General features: G+C 47.5%; 1 pseudogene; it reads left to right on the top strand.

Moving 5' to 3' along the window:
• The first annotated feature begins 6535 nt into the window (after positions 1 to 6535).
• On the top strand, positions 6536 to 7376 carry LOC739232 (hemojuvelin-like; annotated as a pseudogene).
• The last annotated feature ends 347 nt before the right edge of the window (positions 7377 to 7723 follow it).

The following is a 7723-nucleotide window of genomic DNA, read 5'->3' as shown; positions in this document are numbered from 1 at the left end:
GACCTCAGGTGATCCACCTGCCCCGGCCTCCCAAAGTGCTGGGATTACAGGTATTAGCTACCGTGACTGGCCCCTGTTTTATAATTTTATTTATTTTTTCTTATGCTTTTAAAGGCAACATAAATGGACAAAATTTTGAGTGTTTCCACTTGATGCCACTTTTTAAGATTTGATGTGCAACATATATGGTAACTTACACAAATCTGAAGTGTAGAGTTTTGTGAGTGTGTAAACGTCTGTGTAGCCACAGATCAAGATGTGGAACCCAGAAGGTTCCCTCCTCCCCTTTGTATTTGTCCATTTTTACACTGCTATAAAGATACTAGCCAAGATTGGCTAATTTATAAACAAAGGAACTTTAATTGACTCACAATTCTGCATGGCTGGGGAGGCCTCAGGAAACTTACAATCATGGCGGAAGGGGAAGCAAACACGTCCTTCTTCACAAGGTGGCAGGAGAGAGAAGAATAAATGAAAGAGGAACTTCCAAACAGTTACAAAACCATCAATCTCATGAGAATTCACTCACTATCATAAGAACAGCATGGGCAAAACTGTTCCCATGATCCAATCGCCTCCACAAGGTTTCTCCCTCAACACCTGGGGATTACGATTCAAGATGCGATTTGGGTGGGGACACAAAGCCTAATTGTATCACCCGTCCCAGTCAATAATAATCCCCCTTACAGAGATAACCAGTGTTGTGACTTCTGTCATCATAGATGATTTGTGCCTATTCACGAATTTCTACAAATTGAATCATACAGCAAATCCTTTGTTTCTGGCTCCTGCCACACAACATAATACTTACCCAATTAATTCATGTCATTGTGCATATCAGTCGTCGGTTCTTTTTCTCCTGTTTTGTAGAATTCCATCTTATGAATATGTCACCGTTTATGTTTTCATTCTCCCGTTAATGGAGACATTTGTTTTGCTCCACTGTTTGGCTCTCCCACAGTTTGTTTATTCATTCTCCTGTCAGTGGACATTTGGGTTGCTTCCACTTTTTGGCTATTGTAACTAATGCCACTATAAACATTCTTATTTGTGTCTTCTGGTGGATGGATGAGCTCAGTGCTCTTGAGCTCTTCTCCTGCACATCCAGGAGTGAAGTTTCAGGGTCCTAGGGTAGGCATATGTTTAACTTTAGTAGGTTGGCTCTCCAAAGTGGTTGAACCCATCTATCCTCCCTTAGTGATGCATGAGAGTTTCTTTCAGCAACCACCCCCATCTCTGAAAACAATGCAAACTGGTTCTCAGGCTCCCAATGGCAGACACCTACCAGGTTGGCCAGGAGGCCCCTCTGTCACTGATGGTCAAGGAAGGTATACCTGGTGACTGTGCAGTTTTCCTGGTAGAGTCTTCCTGGCCTGCCTTGGGAAGGGCTGCCCCTTCAACCTATTCCTCTGTCTTCTAATATAGTTAGTCACTGTCTTAGTCTGGACTTCCCTAGAAGCAGACACTGAGATAAAGATTTTCATTTGAGAGTTGGTCCCAGGAAATACCAACGGGACAATGGAAAATGAGGTGGAGAAGGGAAGGAAATCCTAACAAGCCCGTGAGCACTGAGGGCAGCTGGAGATTAATCCCAGGGAGGGACCCTGGGAGCCAGAGGAGAACATGGGCCTCAGAACTCTCCACTTCCCATGAGGAGTGAGGGAGCCGGGGTATTGATACACCACCTCCCATCTGTCATTGGTTGAGGGCTGCTGCCTGGGCAGAGGTGTTAATTCTAGGCCCTTGCAGCCTGTCTTAGGAAATAAGCCAAGGAAACTGAAAGTCATCCTTGACTCCATGTGCACCCTCCCTCTGTACCAACCACCATGTGCTGCTATTTTAAGCCTGAGCTTCCCTTGAATCTGTCTATTTTCTCCACAGGGGTCCAAGTCCCAGACCCACACCCATCCATTTACCAACAGTGGAGGGATCTTCCTATAGTGCCTGGGTTATAACCTTGGCTCTGTCCCCTGCTTACTGTGGGACCTTGACAAAGAGATCCAGACTTTCCTGGCTTCCACTTCCCCATCAATAAGGGGTCATATAAGCGCCTGCCTTGTAGGCATGCTAGGAATAGTACATCAGTGTAGTCCTATAAAACCCTTCCTACTGTGCCTGGTGCACAGACAGTGCTATATAAGTGTTTTGTTTTAAAAATCAGTAAAATAATTGCAACCTTTTTTTTTTTACAATTGCACATACCTCTCAGGACAAATCCCAGACTCCTAAATATGATTCATTAGGTTTTGGCTGGTCTCACCTCCACCTTCCTCTCACAGTGTGCTGCATGATGGCCCCCGGACATACATCCACCCGGAACCCGTGAATGTGACCTTATTTGGAAAAACAGTCTTTGAGGCCTGGTGTGGTGGCTCATGCCTGTAATCTCAAAACTTAAGGAGGCTGAGGTGGGAGGATCACTTGAGCCCAGGAGTTCAAGACGAGACTGGGTAACATAGTGAGACCCCATCTCTACAAAACATTTTTAAAAATTAGCTGGACATGGTAGTGCACGCCTGTAGTCTCAGCTACTCATGAGATTGAGGCAGGAAGATTACTTGAGCATGGGAGATTGAGGCTGCAGTGAGTCATGACTGTGCCACTATACTGTAGCCTGGGTGGCAGAGCCAGACCCAGAAAGAGAGGAGGGGAAGGGAAGAGAGGGGAAGGGAGGGGAAGGGAGGGGAAGGGAGGGGAGGGGAGGGGAGGAGAGGAGAGGGGAGGAGACGGGACGGGACGGGACGGGATGGGACGGGACGGGACGGGACGAGACGAGACGAGACGAGACTGGAACTGCAAAGATTGCAGCTGTGATAAAGGATCTCAAGACAAAGTCATCCCGGATCATCCAGGTGAGCCCGGGGTTGCTTCCACTTTTTGGCTATTAAGTCCAGTGGCATGTGTCCTTATAAGAAGGGAGAGGACAGAGAGGTGACGAGGCCATGCGAAGATGGAGGTAGAGGCTAGTGCTGTAGCCACAAGCTAAGGAGCACCCGGAGCCACCGGAAGCTGCAGGGGCAGGGCATGTGTCCTCCCCCGTGCCTTCAGAGGAAGCACAGCTCTGTCTACAACTTGATTTTAGGCTTCTCCAAACTGCTAGAGAACAAGTTTCTATTGTTTTAGGCCACCCAGTTTGCGATAAGTTGCTACAACTGATATATTCTGTAACTAAGTACTTAGTAACAAAGTATCCAAAAGAAGTTGCCTTAAAATAAGAGATTCACCTTCATCCTCTCACAGTCTGGCTGCTAGAAATCGCAGTCTTGGTGTCTTTCTGAGGGCTGCGAAGGGGAAGCTGCCACGTCCTCCCTCCTGGCTTCTGGTGTTCACTGGCCATCGTTGGCTTACAGCTGTACCACTCCAGGCTCTGTCTTCATCCTCATGTGGCCTCTTCCTGTCTCTGTCCCTTCACTCTGACTTCCCTCTGTGCATATCTCTGTGTCCAAATTTCTCCTTCCAGCTGTGCATGATGGCTCACGCCTGTAATCCCAGCACTTTGGAAGGCCAAGGCAGGTGGATCACCTGAGGCCAGGAGTTCGAGACTGCCTGGCTAACATGGTGAAACCCCGTCTCTACTAAAAATACAAAAAAAAAAATTAGCCCGACATGATGGTACACGCATGTAATCGCAGCTACTCGGGAGACTGAAGCAGGAGAATCACTTGAACCTGGGAGGCAGAGGTTGCAGTGAGCTGAGATCATGCCACTGCACTCCAGCCTGGGCGACAGAGCAAGACTCCAAAAAAATAAAAATAAAAATAAAAATAAAAATAAAAATAAATAAATAAATAAATAAATTTCTCCTTCTCAAATGGATATCAGTCATATTAAACTTGTGCTCACCCTAATGATCTCACTTTAATTTGATCACCTCTGTAAAAACCCTATTCCCAAATAAAGTCACATTCTGAGGAACTGCAGTTTAGGACTTCAACGTCTCTTTTCTGGGGGATACAATTCAACCCTGACAATCGTACACCCCCAAGCCCATCACACTTCCCACTGGCCGTTCCCAGCCTATATCCGGCTCTGGTCTGTTGCCAAGTCTTTGCACACCCCCTTTTCCCCTCTGGTGACTCAGCAAACATTTTCATTCTTCATTCTCAACAATACCACCTCCTCCAGGAAGTCTCCCGTGATGCCCATAGGCCTGGGTTCACTGCCCACCATTTGTGCCTGCCTTAGTGTCCTGTCATGGCATTTGCCATGCAGTATGTGACTGACTCCTTGCCAGCATGCTTGGGTGCTGAGCCCCTGGAGGACAAGGGCCATGTCTCTTGCTGCTGTTTCTTCTTTCTCTAAACCACTTTATTGTGGTCTAATTAACACAGAAGAAGCCATACATATTTAACGCATACAACTTCATGATTATGGAGATGAGTATACAGCCGTGAAACCATGCTGAAACCGCCTTTGCAAAATTTTAACAGGAGAAATGATGGCAGTGAAAGAAATCAGACCTAACCAAATCAATCTTGCTTCTAACCTTTAAGTTGTCCTTGTTCATTCCTGGACGTAAGTCAAACTAACTTTGGGAAGGAATTCAGTTCATGGCTTGACTCTGAAACAAAATTGGTAACAGCCCTTTCCTGAAAAGACCTCCTTCTTGCCTGGGGACCAGACTGCCTTTGCAGGACTAACAAATTAGCTACAAGATTAGAAATTTCAGTTTAGGGGTCATGCAGCGTCTGGCTCCAAGAGTCTGAACCTCCCCAAATTGCTCCTGGGGATAACATCATAGTCTATGCCATAAACCTTTCCATCTCCTTCAAAAGTTTCCTCCCGCCCTAGTTATTTGTTATTACGATTGTGTGTGATAATAACATCTCCATGCTTAGCAAATCTTAAGTATATGCTATAATATTGTTAACTATGGTCGTTATGTGTATGGTACATCTCAAGAGTTTTTCCATCTTGCATACCTGAAACTTCGTTCCCTTTGACCGATACCTCCCCACTTCCTCCTCTCTTCAGCCCTTGGCAACCACCATTCCACTTTCTGTTTCTATGAGTTTGATTATTTTAGATTCCTCATAGAAGTGGTATTATGCAGTATCTGTCCTCCTGGGCCTGGTTTATTTCACTTAGCCCACATGCCCTCCGGTTCCTCCACGTTGCTGCAAAGAGCAGGATTCCCTTCTTTGTGAAGGCGTGAAGGACACCACTTTGGAATGGTGTTCCATTGTGTGTATATATCACATTTTCTTTATCCATTCATCTGCTGAGGGACAATTGGGCTGATTCTGTATCTTGACCGTTGTGGACAGTCCTGCAGTGAACATGACAGTGCAGATCTCTTCTCTAGATCCTGACTTCAATTCCTTTGGATTTGTTCCCAGAAGTGCGATTGCTGGATCATATATGGTAGTTCTGTTTTTCATTTTTTGAGGAAGCTCCCTACTGTTTTCCATAGTGGCTATCCACCAATTTCCATTCTCACCAACAACATACCAGGGTTCCCCTGTTCTCCACACACTCACCAACCTTTGTTTTCTTTTGTTTTTGATGATGGCCACACCTCACAGGTGTCAGGTGGTATCTCATTGTGGTTTTCATTTGCATTTCCTTGACGATTAGTGACTTTTTTTTTTTTTTTTTTAGACAGAATCTCGCTCTGTCACCCAGGCTGGAGTGCAGTGGCGCGATCTCAGCTCACTGCAACCTCTGCCTCCCCGGTTCAAACAATTCTCCTGGCTCAGCCTCCCGAGTAGCTGGTATTACAGGCGTTCACCATCACGCCGAGCTAATTTTTTGTATTTTTAGTAGAGGTGGTGTTTCACTATGTTGGCCAGGCTTGTCTTGAACTCCTGACCTTGTGATCTGCCTGCCTCGGCCTCCCAAAGTGTTGGGATTACTGGCATGAGCCACCGCGCCTGGCCCCTTTGCCCATGTTTATTTCTATCAAATTCTGACAGATCCTTGCCCATTTTTTAATTGGGTTATTTGGTTTTTTGTTATTGAGCTGTAGGCCTTTTGCTTCTTCTCACATGTTTTCTAGCACTCCCCCTAGACCTGTTGGAAGCAGGTCCTCAATAATGAATTGCTGAATGCATGAATGCATGAATGAATGAATGAGGCCAAGCCCTTTTCCAAGATTCTCTGATCTCTTTTTTCTTATTGTGCTCTGGGGGAGATTCTAGCAAAGTCTAGCTAGCTTTAGAGCAGCCTGTCAGTCACAAATGACAGCTCAGCTCACCAGGTTCTCATGCTGCACAACTCTGGGGAGCGCCATTCACACTGCAGTGTAAGTGACCGGAAGACCTCGCGTTCTAAGGCAGGCGCTGTAAGTGGGGCAACGTGGAGATGTGCATTGCCAGGCAGCCCCAGAGCTCTTTGTAAGAATCCAATTGTTGCCCTCTTGGGTGAGCTTCACACTGCTCCCAATGACAGGATTTGCCTTAAATTTTCTGAGTTAGGCCGGGCGCGGTGGCTCATGCCTGTAATCCCAGCACTTTGGGAGGCCGAGGCGGGCGGATCACCAGGTCAGGAGATTGAGACCATCCTGGCTAACACGGTGAAACCCCGTCTCTAATAAAAATACAAAAAATTGATGTGCGCAGCTTCCACCATCACTTTCACACATGCCGTGTCCAAGGAGCTTGGCCTCTACTGGATAATGACTTCCTCTTTGTCCAAGCCACCAGCTCCCCCATGGCGTTGGGGGCCAACGCTACCGCCACCCGGAAGCTCACCATCATATTTAAGAACATGCAGGAATGCATTGATCAGAAGGTCTATCAGGCTGAGGTGGATAATCTTCCTGTAGCCTTTGAAGATGGTTCTATGAATGGAGGTGACCGACCTGGGGGATCCAGTTTGTCGATTCAAACTGCTAACCCTGGGAACCATGTGGAGATCCAAGCTGCCTACATTGGCACAACTATAATCATTCGGCAGACAGCTGGGCAGCTCTCCTTCTCCATCAAGGTAGCAGAGGATGTGGCCATGGCCTTCTCAGCTGAACAGGACCTGCAGCTCTGTGTTGGGGGGTGCCCTCCAAGTCAGCGACTCTCTCGATCAGAGCGCAATCGTCGGGGAGCTATAACCATTGATAACTGCCAGACGGCTGTGCAAGGAAGGGCTTCCAGTGGAAGATGCTTACTTCCATTCCTGTGTCTTTGATGTTTTAATTTCTGGTGATCCCAACTTTACCGTGGCAGCTCAGGCAGCACTGGAGGATGCCCGAGCCTTCCTGCCAGACTTAGAGAAGCTGCATCTCTTCCCCTCAGATGCTGGGGTTCCCCTTTCCTCAGCAACCCTCTTAGCTCCACTCCTTTCTGGGCTCTTTGTTCTGTGGCTTTGCATTCAGTAAGGGGACCATCAGTCCCATTACTAGTTTGGAAATGATTTGGAGATACAGATCGGCATAGAAGAATGTAAAGGAAGAATAGAGTATATAGCTCTCGCTCTCCCTCTCCCTCTCCCTCTCCCCTCTTTCCACGGTCTCCCTCTGATGCCGAGCCGAAGCTGGACGGTACTGCTGCCATCTCAGTTCACTGCAACCTCCCTGCCCGATTCTCCTGCCTCAGCCTGCCGAGTGCCTGGGATTGCAGGCGCGCGCCGCCACGCCTGACTGGTTTTCGTATTTTTTTGGTGGAGACGGGGTTTCGATGTGTCGGCCGGGCTGGTCTCCAGCTCCTAACCGCGAGTGATCTGCCAGCCTCGGCCTCCCGAGGTGCCGGGATTGCAGACGGAGTCTCGTTAACTCAGTGCTCAATGGCGC

Source organism: Pan troglodytes, chromosome 18 (genome assembly GCF_028858775.2).
Source record: "Pan troglodytes isolate AG18354 chromosome 18, NHGRI_mPanTro3-v2.0_pri, whole genome shotgun sequence".
NCBI lineage: Eukaryota > Metazoa > Chordata > Mammalia > Primates > Hominidae > Pan > Pan troglodytes.
The sequence above is the reverse complement of the archived record's forward strand: the minus strand, read 5'-3'. Positions and strand labels throughout refer to the sequence as shown.